Genomic DNA, 18,614 nt, shown 5'->3' on the forward strand with positions numbered 1-18,614 from the left:
TGGAACTGACATGGCAAGTATTGAAACATGGATGCACCACATGGGTTACCTGTTGTGGAGCCCTCAGAAAATATATGTGATGGTGACTGGCATCCGCAACAGGGATATGGTAGCTATACCGTAGGTGACATACACGTGCCTGTCCACATGAACAGGTACCAGCATCAACACAGCCACACTCTCACAGGGACGCACACACATTGACACACTTGGCAGGGCCAGCATTACAACTCATCAGTAGTGGGATTGCCACAACACATCACTGTGCAGGTATCACATGCACCACACAGGTAATACGGGGTGTATGGGCAAAGAGTATGGGGAGGTGTCTGACATCAGACAGCATGCTTCAGTATACCCATGGGGGTTGTAGGGAGCATGGATGTGAACATATGCACCATACAACACACACACAAGCACACAGGGTGCCAGTACTGACATACATGGGTGCATGTCTGCACGGGTGTGTGGTGGTCGACTGTGCCAAATGGCTGTACAAGGCAAGGCGATGGGTATACCTTGGAATCAGGTGACATGACAATGGTCTGCATTGTGCTTCAGGGCTGCAGTGTCTGAATTTGCCCACACAGGTGGGTATTGTATCCCCCATCCAGTCACCTGGGTGACTATTGTGTGTGGCCAATGCTGTGCATTGCTTGACATGTATGTATTCCTTAATCCATGACATGGATGGTGTCTGGGATGTGTACACCTCCCACATGCATGTCTGTCCCATGTTGTGAACACAGATTATCATCAGATGTGCCAGTCTTGCCCACCTGTGGTGGGAACTGGTAATGGGCAGCAGGTTTACCCTACACCTAAATTGATAGCATGCTAACGACATTCCCTGGTGTCAGTGGCATCCCAGTACAGGGCTTGTAGTCAGGCATAGTATGTCCTTTGTGGGTCATATATGATGGCACCACAGGTGCTTTAGGTGTCCATTGGGGAATATGGGCAAGGTGCACTGTCTGCATGTATGTGCATATTGGATAGATGGACAGGGTGCCATGACCTCTGTAGCCCACAGCTATCACCCCTTAGTTACTATCAGTGGCCAATATGCAGTGTACTACCCACATATTGGCTGTTGCCTAGGCATATGTGTGTGTGTATGAGACATGGGTTGAGAGTATGCTCTGGGTAATACTAGGGTTGCTAACTGTGATTGCCTGGCCTTGCTGTCACATGTATGGGTATGGCTTTGCACCCCAGCCTCTCAGTTATTTCACATTTGTTATCTCTGTACAGTGGACATTGTGATATATAGTAGGGCCACCATATAAGAAATATGCACACACACACACCTGTCATGTCTGAGACAGAGAACTCCTACTTAACTAGTTTATTACACTACAACACTATGCAGTTATAGTCCACGCCACAGAGATTACTGGAGTACTTCTTCCACAAAGGTGTATATCACATTAGATAACATCAGCAGGATTGCCAATGTAGGATATTCAAATTGTAGAGAATTTGACCAGCCTAAAATGCATTGCTCCCTACACAGACAGTGACACACACACAAAACATCCATAACTGATATGTGTGGGTATAGAACCCCTAACAGAGGTCTATATCACAGTGCAGCATGGAGCTGTTATAGGACGCACCACAGGGATTACTAGAGAGCTCATTCCCCAAAGGTGTATTTCACAATGAATGACATCAGCAGGATTGCCAAAGTAGGCCATCTGAAATGTACTGAGTGTGACTATGCATTGCTCCGTACACAGACAGTAAAACACACACAAAACATCCAGAACTGCCATGGGTGGGGATGGAATCCTAACACAGTTCTACAGCAGTACACAGTTACAGGACATGCTACAGAGATTATTGGGCTACAGCCTTCCCACATGTGCATTTCTAGGTGGGCAACATCAGCAGCCTTGCCAAAGTTGAGTATATGAATTGTAAGGAGTGTGATTACCCTAAAAAGAATTGCTCTCTACACAGTCAGACACACACACAGTTGCCAAGTCTGGGGTTAGATCTCCTATATAAACAGTTTACTACATGACAGCAGTAAGCAGTTACAGGACACACTACAGAGATTACAGGGGAAAGTTTTTCCCAGAGGTGTATTTCTAGGTGGGTGATATCAGCAGCCTTGCCAAAGTTGAGGATAAGAATTGCAAGGAGTGTGGGTACCCTAAAAAGAATTGCCCTCTACACAGTCAGACAGACACACAGTTACCAAGTCTGGGGTTAGAACCCCTATCTAAGTAGTTTAGTACACTACAGTAGTAAGTAGTTACAGGACATGCTACAGCAATTTGTGGGCTGCTACCTTCCCAGAGATGTATTTCTAGGTGGATGACATCAGCAGCTTTGCCAAAGTTGAGTATAGGAATTGTAAGGAGTGTGAGTACCCTAAAAAGCATTGATCTCTACTAAGTCAGACACACACACAAACACATACACAGTTGCCATGTCTGGGGTTAGAATTCCTATTTAAGTAGTTTTTTACAGTACAGCAGTATGCAGTTACAGGACACGCTACAGAGATTAGTGGGCTACAGCCTTCCCAGAGGTGTTTCTAGGTTGGTGACATCAGCAGCCTTGCCAAAGTTGAGTATAAGAATTGTAAGGAGTGTAAGTACCCTAAAAAGCATTGCTCTCTACACAGTCAGACATGCACACAAACACAGTTGCCAAGTCTGGCATTATAGCTCTTATTTAAGATAGCTTGTTACACTACAGCAGTATGCAGTTACAGGACACGCTACAGAGATTACTGGGCTATAACCTTCCCATAGTTGTATATCTATGTGGATAACATCAGCAGCCTTGCCAAATTTGAATATAGGAATTGGAAGGAGTGTGAGTACCCTAAAAAGCATTGCTCTCTACTCAGTCAGACATGCACACAAACACAGTTGCCAAGTCTGGGGTTAGAATTCCTATTTAAGAAGTTTTTTTACAGTACAGCAGTATGCAGTTACAGGACACGCTACAGAGATTACTGGGCTACAGCATTCCCAGAGGTGTATTTCTCGGTTGGTGACATCAGCAGCCTTGCCAAAGTTGAGTATAGGAATTGTAAGGAGTGTGAGTACACTAAAAAGAATTCCTCTCGACACAGTCACACGCACAAACTTAGTTGCCAAGTCTGGGATTTGAACTTCTATCTAAGTACGGGCGCTAGAATCCGCCACATAACGCAAGCACTCAGGTCTCTCAACAGCAGGTACAAGTACGACTCAGTCATTGTCCACGCTGGTGTCAACGACCTGAGCTCCTTGGACTACATGAAAAGAAACATTGAGGAGCTCTCTGATTATGTAGCCCAGGCAGGTATGACCCTGACCTTGAGCAGTATCCTACCTTCACCTAGAATGATGCCACAATACAGTGATAAGATGATCAGCTTTAATAATTGGCTTAAATTCTGGTGTCATTCAAAGGGGATCCAATGTCTGTCTGCCTGGGATGACATGCTGGACAAGCCACGCTGCTTCAAGGGACGGCTTGCACCTGTCACCCTAGGCTTCGGATATTGGCAAAGGCTCTTGCCACCCCATAGTGCCTTTTTAGGCAAGGCTCAAATTCTAAACCTACCACCCTAGAACACAAAAAGGAAAAAACTAAGGGTAATGCTGCTCAATGCCAGAAGTCTCAATCTCAAGATGCACTTTTCGAGGCCCTTCTCAGTATGGAGAACATCGATGTCTGTGCTGTGACAGAAACCTGGTTCAAGGCTCCTGAGAGCACCCCAGCACTATCAGGTTTCACCTCATATCATGCGTTCCGGCCCCAAAATCTGGACAACACCAAGAAAGGAGGGGGGGGTGTCCATATTCATAAAGGACACCCACACCTCAAGGTTGGTGGCAACGATGCATCGGAGACCATCCAGGTGCAATTAAGCATAGGCAAGACTGCTCTGCAATTTGTAGTATGTTACAGGCCACCCTCTCAAACTCAGGAACCTCACATGGCCTTCCTGAAAACATTGGAGGGGATAAATGTATCTCCAAACACCATCATACTAGGTGACTTCAACTACCCTAATATAGACTGGGAACACTACTCAAGCCCAAACACTCTAGCCCAAAGGTTCCTGGAGTTCATAAACTCAAATGCCATGGAACAACTAGTCACCATCCCCACAAGAGGAGAAAACATACTTGATCTCATCATCACGAACATGGGATCAAAATGTTCAACACAAGTATACCCCTCACTGGTGAGATCAGATCATAAACTAATCTCGCTGGAGGTCCTCATCCCGCCCCACCTGAAATAAAAAGACCACAGTGAAAAACTTCTCAAAAGCCGACTTCACACTTCTAAAAACTAGTGTGGTCTCCTTTAAGGCCCCTGAGCCAGTGGTAAACATTACTCAAACCACTGAATCACTTACAAATGCCTTCTACCAGCACCTACAGGACTGCATGGATCAGGCAATCCCAAACAAAACTAAGACTCTTTGTACCAAAGGCAAGCGTCCAGTCTGGTGGACCCCAGCCATAAACAAGCTCTACAACAAAAGGAGGAAGCTACTACAAGATAGAGCAAAATCCTTGAAAGGTAAGACACCTTTGATCATTATAAGTAAAAAACTAAGAGCTCTCATAAAATCATCCAAGGCAAATTTTGAGAGAAAAATCGCCAAGGACTCAAAAGACAATCATAAGGCCTTCTTTAGCTATGTTAGAAACCTAGGAGGAAACTCCCAGATATGCTCAGAATTAGTTCAAAATGATGTGAAGATTACTGAACCTACACACATTGCCAACATACTGGCTGACAGGTTCAGTGCAAACTTCTCCCCCCCTCCCCCCCAATAGGAGAGATATCTATACCAGAGAATTGTAGCCCCCCCAAACATCTCCAACGCCAAGGTGAGAACTGCTCTCTCCAAGGCAAAAAGCACAGCATCCATGGGACCGGATGGTGTCCCCGGCTGTGTGCTCCACGAACTCAATGAGGAATTAAACCCGCAGTTAGGACAGCTGTTTAATCTTAGCCTCACCTCAGGATCCAAGGAGTGGCGCGGTGACTGTGGTCCCACTTCACAAGGCGGTGCCTCCACCGACCCTGGAAATTACCATCCCATTAGCTTGACAAGCCTTATCTGCAAAGCCATGGAGAGGATCATAATGGAACTCATAAATAAAGACATAGGGAACTTGCAGACTTTGGATCCAACCCAGTTTGGCTTTGTCAAAGGCAGATCATGCCTTTTAAACTTGGTTGACTTTTGAGACAGTCACCAAGGCCATTGATGAGGGAAAGGCAGTCCATACAGCCTACCTCGACCTGGCAAAGGCCTTCGACACAATACCCCACTCAGGTATCATTGAAAAACTCATCAGCTTGAATGTAAACCCATACATCACAAGATGGGTTGCAAACTGGCTAAGTGACAGAACCCACAGGGTCAGAGTTGCTGGAGCCATGTCAGACTCAAAGCCTGTCACAAGTGGTGTCCCACAGGGCTCAGTCCTGGGTCCACTCTTGTTCGGCATCTACTTTTCTGAGGTACAAGCAAACACAGGAGGGTTATGGCTGACAAAGTTTGCAGATGACTGCAAACTGGGCGCCATAGTCGAAAACACATCTGACACAGATATCCTTCAGAAGGGACTCACAGAAATGGATAACTGGTGCCAGAGCCATGGCCTAAAGTTAAACGCCAAGAAATGCATAGTCATACCCTTCGGGAAAAACAAGGTTACCCCTAGCTACCATATAGGTGGTAATCCACTGAGCACAGAAGAAGTCATCAGGGATCTGGGGACCCAGGTTGACAGTAGCCTTTCGTTTGACACTCATGTTGCTAAAGTAGTTAGGAAAACCTTCTACATTGCCCACCTGATCATGAAGGGATTCACATCTAGATCAAGGGAGGTCATCGTCCCCCTGTACTCATCACTCATTAGACCTATGATTGAGTACAATGCCCCATTCGGAATGTATCTGACCCGACACCTGCAGCAGCTGGAAAGGCCCCAAAAGTTCCTCACCAAAAGGATAAAGGGTCTCAAAAATATGTCTTATGCTGCCCGACTGAAAGAACTCCAGCTCTATTCAGTCTCATACCGCTTGCTCAGAGGTGACCTGTGCCTGACATATAAGGCCATGTCAAACCCAGATTTGATGAATATGCTTCACCTCAAAAATCTAGATCCCTCAGAACCACAAGGCGGAGACTTAAACCTTGACACGGTTAATAATAGAACGTGCTGGAGGGACAGATTCATCACCCAGAGACTCCCTATGCTGTGGAACAAAATCCCGGTACATGTGAGGCAGAGCACCTCGCTGGCCTTGTTCAAGAGGAATCTTGACCAATGGATGGGAGATCGCAGATATACCCCAGGGATTACTTCATTGTCACTGCTTGACAGAGGCACAGCAAAATAATAGGCATAGTTTTATTCAAACTAAAGGGGTGGCGAAAGCCACATAACTATGGGCTAGGCTTATAAATGCCCTTGGGCAGATAGCCTAGTATGAACCTATGAACCTATGAACCTATGAACACTACATCAGAATGCAGTTACAGGATACACTACAGAGATTACTAAGGTATGGTCTTCCCAGAGGTGTATTTCTAGGTAAGTGACATCAACAGCCTTGCGAAAGTTGCGTATATGACTTGTAAGGCATGTGAGTACACTAAAAAGAATTACTCTCTACACAGCCAGGGAGATGCACAGACACACACTCACCAGATCAGGGGTTAGAACACTTACCAAACTAGTTTATCATACTACAGCAGTACGCAGTTTTGGGACATGCCACAGAGATTACTAGAATACAATTCTCCCAAAGGTGTATTTCACATTGGATGACCTCAGCAGGCTTGTCATAGTAGGGCTATGTGGAGGGCGATGTGTGAATGGGCCATGACCCATTCATCTAAGGGTTGACATGCCACATGCGGGCACACATGGGGTCATATGTCACAGGTACATGCATACAGCTGCTAGATGACCACTTCCTTGTACAGTCATGTTGTACAGCTGACACATGCACCACATAGTCTGTAAAGCTGACAGATACTGGTGGCTAGTATCTGCAGTGAGTGACATCTGCACCTCATGGGATTGGGGCCCTTTGGCTGTGTGCTGGGTGGGACAGGCCTGGATGGCTCCTTGTCACAGTCACCCTCTTCCACACATCTATGTATATCTACCTTTGGCTTATTATAGTGTGTTCTTCTGACATATATGTCTGTATTCCTATCCACTGTGTGTGCAAGGCATGAGTGGTGCATACTGATGAGTGTCTGCACTAACAACTGCAACTGCCAGATATGTCTGGTCCACTGTTGTTTGCAGTCATGGAGTTCATGTCTTTAATTGTGTGAGCATGCCCAGTATGACCTTTCAGTATGTTGTTGACTGACATTGCCTTAATTTCTCTGTGTGTGAGCATGTCCAGTATGACCTTTCAGTATGTTGATGACTGACATTGCTTCATTTCTCCAAGTGAGTGAGCATGTCCAGTATGACCTGTCAGTATGTTGATGACCGACATTGCCTTCATTTCTCTAAGTGTGTGAGCATGCCCAGTATGGCCATCTGTAATGACTGTGTGGATCGTGTCCAGGTAGTTTGTGCTGCAGTGCTAACCTTTGTGTTGTACACCGACAGGTAGCATGCTGTCTCTGCAGGGTATCCATCGATCATTTGGCTTTGACTGTTCCTACATTTCTACAGAGGAGTGGGTGGCTCACCTGACTGTTATTACATTACTATTTAGGATGGGGGGGGCACACCTGACTATTTCTATATTTCTACACAGGATTGGGGGGCACACCTGACTGTTACTATATTTCTATGTAGGTTGGGGGAGGGCACACCTGACTATTTCTACATTTCTACACAGGATGGGGAGGGCACGCCTGACTGTTACTATTTGTCTATGCAGGGTGGGGGGGCACACCTGACACTTGTACACATTTTCTAGGACTGTACTGGTATGTCGTGTACTCCATTTCAGTCTGTAGTCTTACCTATCCTGCTGGTTAGAGGCTTACCAGTGTACTACAGTTCCTAGCTTTTAATTACCTACATATTAGTTTCTGACTTCCTAACCTTCACATATGACATCCCACTGCCTGGCCTGCTGTAGTCTGTCTGTGTAGGCCTGGGGGGGGTTACCCATAGGCCTCATTCAGAGGCCATAGTACAGCATTTGTTTGTGTTTGTCTACACCTGTCCTGCTGGCTGTGACTGTTGTTGGGTATGTAACCCCCCCCCCCAACTGGCACGTGTGAGTCACTTAACTTGTGGGTGTCCCAGTATTGAGGGTGGTGCTGCAGGGCTGCCTATGTCGGATGCACATAGTACACTCCCTACACATGGTTAGGCACAGGTAATGTAATGTTTGGTATCCTTTTTACTGTATGTGAGAGTCAGAGAGAGGTGTTATTCCTCGGGTTCCTCCCGTGTCAGTGTATGTGTTATGCGTTGTCTCTTTGCCAAGGCCAGGGCATACTGGGCACGCCTCCTTCTGCCTACTAGGTAAGGCACAGGTTTTTCCTCCTCCGAGTCACTCTGTGCCTGTGCAGGCCTTGGCAATGGTGGGGGGCTGTGTGGCCCTGCCCCATGCTGTTCCTGCTGCAGCTGTTTCCGCAGGATCATATTGTGTAGCATGGCACATACAAGGACAATTTGGGTACATGTAGTTGATGAGTACTGCAAGGCCCCACTGGATGTGTGAAGGCACCGGAACCATGACTTGAGTATACCAAGCACATGGTCTATTATGCTTCCTGTTTGTGCGTGTGCCTCATTATGGAGTTCTTGTTCGGGTGTGTGTGCATTTCTGATGGGTGTCATCAACCATGCCTCCAGTGCATATCTAGCATCCCCCACTAGATGACCATGTGGAATGTCCCCACTAGCAAATCTCTGGTACAGCTGCTTCAGATGTCAGATGTGGGAATCAGGATAGCTTCCAGTGCAGCCAACACACACGTTCATTATTATGCAGTGCGCATTGCACATGACCTGGCAGTTAATGGAGGGGAAGCCCTTGCAGTTGATGTAGACCCTACCCCGCTCACCGGGTGGTGCTTTGATGTATATATGCATGCAGTCTATAGCACCCACTACCTCAGAGTATTCTGCTACTTGGTGGAACAGTTGCATATTGCTGGCCAATGCCTCACAGGTGTTGGGGAAATATACACGCTCACTGGCATGTGCTGACATGGCATCCAGGAACTGGTGGAGTACCCTGGATGCAGATGCCTGTGAGATCCCCATCATATCCCCAGTTGGCCTTTGGAAGGTACCTGTAGCTAGTATTCTTAGGCCTACACATACCTTGGTATCCACTGGGATGAGTTCCCCTCAGTTAGTTCTGTGTGTCAGGCATGGCCGGCACAGCTCAACAATTTTTCATGTAGGAGGTCCCTGGCCACCCTGTAGTGCTCCACAATCTCCAGCTCATGTAGTCCCTGGTAGGTCACCCTGTGTCTGTACACTCTTCTCCATCTCCTCACTGGGGTTCGTTGACAGCATTCACATCCTCACCACCATCAGCCTCTTCCACAAGTTGTTGTATGATAGCTATTGCAGCCCCTATCATTTTGTTTGTTAAAACTTCCCTGCTTGTATACACTGGTGGTGTAGAGTATGGGAAAAAACAGAGGGAAAGGTGTTTGCATAGTTTATAGTAGTGTTCTGGGCTGGGCTGGTCTGCTGCCTGTGTAATTGGCTGATACTGATACATTTCACCTGCCAGCTATGCTAGTTCTCCTAGATTACCTTCCTACTGCTGTTTTCCCTTCCCATTATCTTCCTTTTTAAGCCCAGGGGATGCGACACACAAACACAGTGCTCAAATGTGCACAGAGCTGCTATTTCCTGGTTTACTTTTTTTTATTCTTTAAAACCCGGTGCATTGCACACACACCTGCTTAGGCAATGTAAAGAGTGCTAGATAGCCTCAGACACACACTCTTGCCTAGCTGTGCTAAGTTAGGAGCAAACCTGAGCCACAGGGCTCCAATCTGCTTACAGTATGACTGACACACCACCCCTATGATGTCAGCTAACTCCTAGGCTTGCACCAAGCTATTCCTGCTCTTACACTGTTGGGAGCTGACTAGCATGCAGGGGAAATCTGGGATTCACTATCATTCACCTCATTTGCAAAGGATTGCCTGCTAATGCATAGTTACATGTCTCACACTGAGCCTCCCCCCTTAGCAACCACTATTCACTGGCCATGTTGTCTTCTGCCTGCCATTGACTATAATGGCAGAATAGTGATTTTAGTCAGAATGCTTATTTTAGGTTTATTTTCTTATTTTCCCACCGATCCTGTTTGCGTGCCATAAACAGCCAAGATCGACTAAAAAAAGTGATTTGATTTGCAATGGCCTTATATTTGGCCATTGGCATGCTTTCTAAATGATATCCACCCTTTTTTTGGAGCTGTCATGGCTCCGTTTTGGAATTTTCAGAAATGTACTCCATTACTGGCTCCTGCAAATGGGGTAATTTGGATACAGGGGCTGAGTCCATGCAGGACTAGTGCAGTTGTGCTCGTGCATGCCCCTACAGGTTTTTCCTGGATCGCAAGGCAGACATATTGCCTGTTGGAGCTCCTGCACTAATCCTGCACGCCATGCAAGGCTTGCAGAAACCGGGGGAGTGTCTTAAATGGGAGTGCAATTTTGTTTCTGTCACCTGTGTTTGCTTAGAATATCGTAGATAATATCCTGACCATCCTGAGATATGGATAACAGTGGCAGCATTACATGGAGGGACATATAGGCATGTGCCCTTCCTGTGAAACTGTGTGCCTCTCTGAGTGCCCTGGTTCCTGGAATACAACAAATAATAAAAAAGCAGTCTATTTACAAATTAAAAAAGTCACTGTTTTTTTTTCCTTTTTTTAAAAAGATCGTTGTCTGCTCCAGTTGAAGGCTGAAGGCACACAAGCCAGTACAGCTCCTACATTCTAAGTTCTGTTTTGGAAATTGAAAAAAAAACTCAATCTGTAAAAAAAAAAAAAAAACGTTCCCATTGAAAGCACACAAGCACAGTTCCTACTTCCTGCTCTGCCTTTTCCTACTTAGTTCACTGCAAGCATAAATGCAGTGAAAGAATTAAGAATTACAGAATGGGAGAATGGCCTTTCTTTTCTTGCTAAAGGAGAATTGATTTAAGTAAATAGAAGCGCATGCAGAATTAGAAGCACATTCACAGAGATCGCAGGGAAGAATGGCTTTTACTGTATTTGCCTGCCTGTGTTTTCTCTGCCTGACAACTGAAAGCAAACAACATCCAACAACATCTGGTAGGGTAAATAAATGCCAAGCAGTGATTAATGCCAGAAAATACATTTTTTTATTAGAAGAGGAATACTGTTAAGTGACTTTCTTAGTCACACAGTAGTAGGCAAACTGAGGTAGAAAGACTCAAACCCCTTACCCTTAGCTCATGTACACCGACGACCCTCTACTCCTAAATCACCCAAGTACAATTTCTGAGAGATGCATCTACACTAAGAATTTGGAATTCTTGCTCTCTCACACACAGAACAGTAACAATAGGTTATCAGCTGACATACTAAAACTCCTACGCAAACCATGCACTCAACACATAAATCACATTACACAAAGGTACTCACCAGAAACCCACCTAAACACCAGAGACCTTCTAAACACAAACATGCTACATCTAATACAGCACCTACAGCACTGAATACACATAAAAACATGAGCATCAGTGTCTCACTAAATAAGCCCCTAAGACAAAGCACATCTAAACTTTTTAGTCATAGGTGACTCCATCATGAGACGCACTGATATCCCACTCACTAGGCTGGACAAGAAGAAGTTTACATTCAGTTGTCTATCAGGTCCAGGATCCATTAGATCACACATGCACACATGTCTCTCAACAACAAGTGCCATTATAACTCTTGTAACAATGCCTGTTGGTGTGAATTACTTGAGGCGTACTTCTCTGGACTATATGAAGGGACACATGATTAAGCTCTCTGAATATGTGTCCCAGCCAGGCATGTTTCTAGCCTTGAGCAGGATTCTACCTTCACCTAGAATGATACCTCAATATAAACAAAATATGATTGACTTCAACAATTGGCTTAGTTTCTTGTGTCGTTCTAAGGGGATCCAGTTCCTTTCAGCTTGGGATGACATGGTTGATAGACCACTCTGATTTGCCAGGGATGGTCTTCACCTGTCACCTCTAGGCTTTCAGTTACTGACTAAGGGACCTGCCTCCACCATAATGCCTTTTTTAGGCAAGGTCTCAAGAACAAAATTTCTGATGTGAAAATATCACTCACAAATAAATTAAAGTTTACGCTGCTAAATGCTAAGAGTTTTAATCAGAAACTGCACTCTCTGAAAGTACTCCTCTCCCTGGAGGATGTTGACATTTCTGCAGTCAAAAAAACTTGGTTCAGAGCCACAGAGAGTACCCTGGGCTTGCAATGCTACAATGCCTTCCACACTTTCAGAATGCAAAATGGACATGTGAGAACCAAAGGAGGAGGAGTATCTATCTTCATCAAAGATAAATACACCTCTACACTGGTTAGAAAGGAAAACTTCATGGAGTTACTCCAAGTTCAACTAACTGTGGGTAAGACCCCCCCCCCTCAAGTCATCATCAGCTATAGGTCTCCTTCAATGAACCAAGATACCCACAGTGTTTATTTGGAGCTATTTGAGTCAATCAAATTACAACTAAACACTCTACTCATGGGCAATTTTAAACATCCCTTCTATGACTAGGAAACGTATATGAGCACCAACATATTTGCACAAAGGTTCTTGAACATTGTTAACACTAATGCCCTGGAACAAATAGTATGCATTCCTAGAAAGGCTCAAATATTTTCGACATGGTCCTCAGCAACAAAGGTGACCATTGTACTACCACAAGTTTAGGGCCCCCACTGGTTAAATCCAATCACAAATGAGTCACATTTGAAGTAGCTATAACACCTGAACCCCACTTAGGTAAAATCAAGCTAAAAAACTTCACCAAAGATAATTTTACCCTCCTAAGAGATAGCATAAACAATTTCCAAGCTCCTGTTCACACAAATGGCATTCACAACTATACCAAGGTTCATAGGTTCATAGGTTGGTACTAGGCTATCAGCCCTAGGACCTATACAAGCCTAGCCATAATAATTCTCTGGCTATTTCTTCCCACACTATTTACTTCCCTGGAGCCCTGTCTAGCAGGGCGACTGACGTGATCCCCGGGGTGAATTTCCTTTCTCCCATCCAAACGTCAAGGTTCCTTTTGAAGAGGACCAAAGAGGCACTCTGCTTGACATGTATGGGCAATCTATTCCAGAGTCTGGGGAGTCTCTGTGTCAGGAACCTATCTCTCCAGCATGTTTTGTTTATTGTGATGACAAGGTTTAGATCCCTGGAGCATGTGGCTCTGAGGGATTGGGATTTCTTCAAGTGTAGCATGTCCAACAGCTCTGGGTTTGACATGGCCTTGTATGTTAAGCAAAGATCGCCTCTGAGTAGATGATATGCGACAGAGTATAGCTGGAGTTTTTTAAGGCGGTCAGCATAGGGAATCTGCTTTAGGCCTGTGATTCTTTTAGTGAGGTATTTCTGTGGCCTTTCCAGTTGTTGCAGATGTCTTGAGAGGTACATACCAAACAGGGCATTGTATTCTATATTGGGTCTAATGAGGGATGAGTACAGTGGAACAATGACCTCCTTTTTTCTGGATGAAACGCCCTTTGTGATGAGGTGTGCCACATAGAAGGATTTCCTGACTGTTGTGGCAATGTGGTTATCTTGGCATTGAGCTTGAGCTTGAGCCCATGGCTCTGGCACCAAGCATCTTTTTCTATAAGGCCCTTTTGTAGAGTATCCACATCATTTGGGGATTCAATAATGGCTCCCAGTTTGCAGTCATTTGCAAACTTTGTTATCCAGAGTCCCTTAGTGTTGGCCTGTACTTCAGAAAAGTAGATGCCAAACAAGAGTGGTCCCAGGACTGAACCCTGAGGTACTCCACTTGTCACTTGTCTAGAGCTGGATTTGGAGTTAGCTACTTTTACACTGTGGGTTCTATCAGTAAGCCAGTTAGCAACCCATTGGGTGACGTAGGGATTAATGCCCAGCTTAGTAAGTTTATCTATGATTCCAGAGTGGGGGATGGTGTCAAAGGCCTTGGCAAGGTCTAGATAGGCTGTGTGGACCACCTTACCCTTGTCCATGGCTCTGGAGACTGATTCGAAGAAGTCAATCAAGTTCAGGCGAAAAGATTGGCCCTTCACGAACCCAAACTGGGTGGGGTCCAGTGTTTGAAGGTTGCCAATGTCTTTGTTTATAAGTTCCATGATAATACACTCCATGGCCTTGGAGATAAGGCTTGTCAGACTGATGGGACGGTAGTTTCCGGGATCCAAGGTGGATTCCCCCTTGTGGAGTGGGAAAACTGCAGCTGTGCGCCACTCAGTGTGCACGAAACTTGAGGTGAGGCTATGATTAAACAAGACACTTAGGTGAGGTACCAGTTCATATTGTAGTTCATGTAGTACACAGCCCGGGATGTCATCTGGTCCCATGGATGCTGTATTCTTAGCTTTGGAGAGTGCGTTTTTTACCTGTGTGGCCATTATTACTGGAATTTGGCAATCTTCCAGTATTGAGATGGGCCATTTAGGGGGTGAGAGGGGGGTGAAGTTGGCACTGAATCAATCTGCCATGATATTGGCAATATCCTTGGGATCAGTATATTTAATGCCATTCTGTTTTAGCTCAGAGTAGATCTGAGCATTGCCATTTAGATTCTTGACATAGTTATAGAATGCCTTGTTGTTGTCTTTGGAATCTTTGGCAATTTTATTTTCGTAACTAGCTTTGGAGGATTTTATGAGGGATCTCAGTTTCTTACTGAGGCTGGTAAGGAAGTTTTTTGCATCCTTGGATTTTCCTCTTTTCTGCAACAGTTTCTTCCTTTTGTTGTAAAGTTTGTTTATGGCAGGGGACCACCAGATTGGCTTTTTATTTTTGGATGAGAGCATCTTGGTTCTATTTGGGATGGCACGATTTATGCATGAGTGGATGTGCTCGTACAGTGCCTTAGTGTAGGATTCAGCAGTTGAACTTTCAGCTCCCGTCTGCATGGGTGTCATGAAGTTTGTCACTTCTGACTTGAGTAACATGAAGTTGGCTTTGGAGAAGTTTTTTATGGAGGTTTCCTTACTGGGGGGTGGGATGTGGATGTTAAGGGTGATTAGCTTATGGTCAGATGTGACTAACGAGGGGGTGACCATAGGTTTGGAGCATCATAGGTTCATAGGTCCATAGGTTCATACTAGGCTATCTGCCCTAGGGCATTTATAAGCCTAGCCAGAGTGTGTGTGGCTTTCACCACCCCTTAGGATGAGAATACTATACCCATTAGTTTGCTGTGCCTCTGTCCAGCAGTGATACAGAGATGGTTCCCGGGGTAAACCTATGATCTCCCATCCACTCGTCAAGATTTCTCTTGAACAGAGTTAGTGAGGTGCTCTGCCTCACATGGACTGGGATTCTGTTCCATAGTGTAGGGAGTCTCTGAGTGATGAATCTGTCCCTCCAGCACGTCCTATTTATATCCGTGTTGAGGTTTAAGTCTCTTGCTCTCGTGGCTCTGGTTGATTTGGATTTTTTGAGGTGGAGCATGTCCATTAATTCCAGGTTGGACATGGCCTTGTATGTCAGGCACAGATCACCTCTGAGCAGACGGTATGCGACTGAATAGAGCGGGAGTTTCTTCAGTCGGGCATCATATGACATATGTTTGAGCCCCTTTATCCTTTTGGTGAGGAACTTTTGGGGTCTTTCCAACTGCTGCAGGTGTCGGGTAAGGTACATTCCGAATGGGGCATTGTACTCAATCATTGGTCTGATAAGTGAAGAGTACAGGGGTACAATGACCTCTCCTGATCTGGATGTGAATCCCTTCATGATCAGGTGGGCAATGTAGAAGGTCTTCCTAACCACTTTGGCAATGTGAGTGTCAAAGAGAGGTTACTGTCAACTTGGGTCCCCAGGTCCCTGATAACTTCTTCCATGTTTAATGGATTACCACCTATGTGGTAATTAGGGTTACCTTGTTTTTCCCAAAGGGTATGACTATACATTTTTGGCATTTAGCTTAAGGCCATGGCTCTGGCACCAGTTATCCATTTCTATGAGACCTCTCTGGAGGATGTCTGTGTCTGATGGAGTGTCAATTATGGTGCCCAGTTTGCAGTCATCTGCAAATTTTGTCAGCCACAATCCCCCTATGTTTGCCTGCACTTCAGAAAAATAAATGCCGAACAAGAGGGGGCCCAGGACTGAGCCCTGTGGGACACCGCTCGTGACTGGCTTAGAGTCTGACATGGCACCAGCAACTCTAACCCTGTGTGTTCTGTCCTTGAGCCAGTTTGCAACCCATCTTGTGACATATGGGTTTACATCTAAGCTGGTGAGCTTTTCTATGATGCCCGAGTGGGGTATTGTGTCGAATGCTTTTGCTAGGTCAAGGTAGGCTGTGTGAACTGCCTTACCCTCATCAATGGCCTTTGTGACTGTTTCAGAAAAGTCGACCAAGTTCAAGAGGCAAGATCTGCCCTTGACAAAGCCAAATTGGGTAGGATCCAGTGTCTGTAGGTCCCCAATGTCTTTATTTATGAGTTCCATTATGATCCTCTCCATAGCTTTGCAGACAAGGCTCGTCAAGCTTATGGGGTGGTAATTTCCAGGGTCCATAGAAGCACCGCCTTTGTGGAGTGGGAGCACAGTTGCCGTACGCCATTCTTTGGGTACGTATCCTGTAGTAAGGCTAAGATTAAACAGCAGCCTTATGTGTGGGTTTAGTTCCTCATTGAGTTCGTGTAGCACACAGCCAGGGACACCGTCCGGTCCCATTGATGCTGTGTTTTTTGCTTTAGAGAGAGCAGTTCTCACCTGGGCATCTGAGATGTTTGGGAGGCTAGACTCTGGTGGGATAGATATTTCTTCTTTTGGGGGGAGGGAGGGGAGAAATTTGCACTGAACCTGTCTGCCAGTATGTTGGCAATCTCTGTGGGTTCAGTGATTTTTTTATCATTTTGGACTAATTCTGAGCATATCTGGGAGTTTCCACCCAGGTTTCTAACATAGCTAAAGAAGGCTTTATGATTGTCTTTAGTGTCATTAGCGATTTTTCTCTCAAAGTTGGCCTTGGATGATTTTATGAGTGATCGTAGTTTTTTGCTAGTATTGATCAGAGATGCCTTCCCTTTTAGGGATTTTGCTCTGTCATGTAGTAGCTTTCTCCTCTTATTGTAGAGTTTGTTTATGGCTGGGGTCCACCAGACCGGGCGCCTGCCTTTGGTGGAAAGGGTCTTGATTTTATTAGGGATTGCTTGATCCATATATTCCTGGAGGTGCTCGTAGAAGGCATCTGTAAGGGTTTCAGCAGCGTGGGTTGTGGTTTCCACTGGCTCGGGGGCCTTGAAGGATACCACTCCAGTCTTAAGAAGTGTAAAGTTTGCTTTTGAGAAGTTCTTCACTGTGGTCTTTTTTGCTGGGGGTGGGGGCGGGATGTGGATCTCCAGTGAGATTAATTTATGGTCTGATCTCACCAATGAGGGATATACTTCCAGTGTGGAGCATTTTGTCCCCATGTTTGTGATTATCAGGTCTAGTATATTTTCTCCTCTTGTGATAATGGTGACTAGTTGTTCCATAGCATTTGAGTTTATGAACTCAAGGAACCTTTGGGCTAGGGTGTTGGGGCTTGAGTAATGTTCCCAGTCTATGTTTGGGTAGTTGAAGTCACCCAATATGATGGTGTTTGGAGAGACATTCATACTCTCCAGTGTCTTCAGGAAGGCTGTGTGGGTTTCCTGAGTTTGAGAAGGTGGTCTGTAGCATGTTACAAACTGTAGGGCAGTTTTACCTATGGTTAATTGCACCTGGATGGTCTCCGATGCTTCGTGCATTGCCACTAACCTGGAGGTGTGGGTATCCTTTATGAATATGGATACTCCCCTCCTTTTGTGGTTCAGTCCAGATTTTGGGGCGGAGCATGATATGAGGTATAACCTGATAGTGCTGGGGTGCTCTCAGGAGCCTTGAACCAGGTTTCAGTCACAGCACAGACATCGATGTTCTCCATACTGAGGAGGGCTTTGAGGCGTGCATCTTGAGGTTTAGACTTCTGGCATTGAGCAGTATTACCCTTAGTTTTTCTCCATTTTGTTTTCTAGGGCGGTAGGTTTATCATTTGAGCCTTGCCTAAAAAGGCACTATGGGGTGGCAAGAGTCTTTGCCAATATCCGGAAGCCCAGGGTGACAGGTGCAAGCCGTCCCTTGCAGAGTGGCTTGTCAAGCATGTCATCCCAGGCAGACAGACATTGGATCCCCTTAGAATGACACCAGTAATTAAGCCAATTATTAAAGCTGATCATTTTGTCTCCTTATTGTGGCATCATTCTTGGTGAGGGTAGGATACTGCTCAGGGTCAGGGTCATACCGGCTGGGCTACATAATCTGAGAGCTCCTCTATGTCTCTTTTCATGTAGTCCAGGGAGGTACGTCTCAGGTCGTTCACACCGGCATGGACAATGACTGAGTCATACTTGTACTTGCTGTGGAGTGACCT

The sequence above is a fragment of the Protopterus annectens genome, chromosome 5.part0 (genome assembly GCF_019279795.1).
Source record: "Protopterus annectens isolate FY-2018-M chromosome 5.part0, PAN1.0, whole genome shotgun sequence".
Classification (NCBI taxonomy): Eukaryota; Metazoa; Chordata; order Ceratodontiformes; family Protopteridae; genus Protopterus; species Protopterus annectens.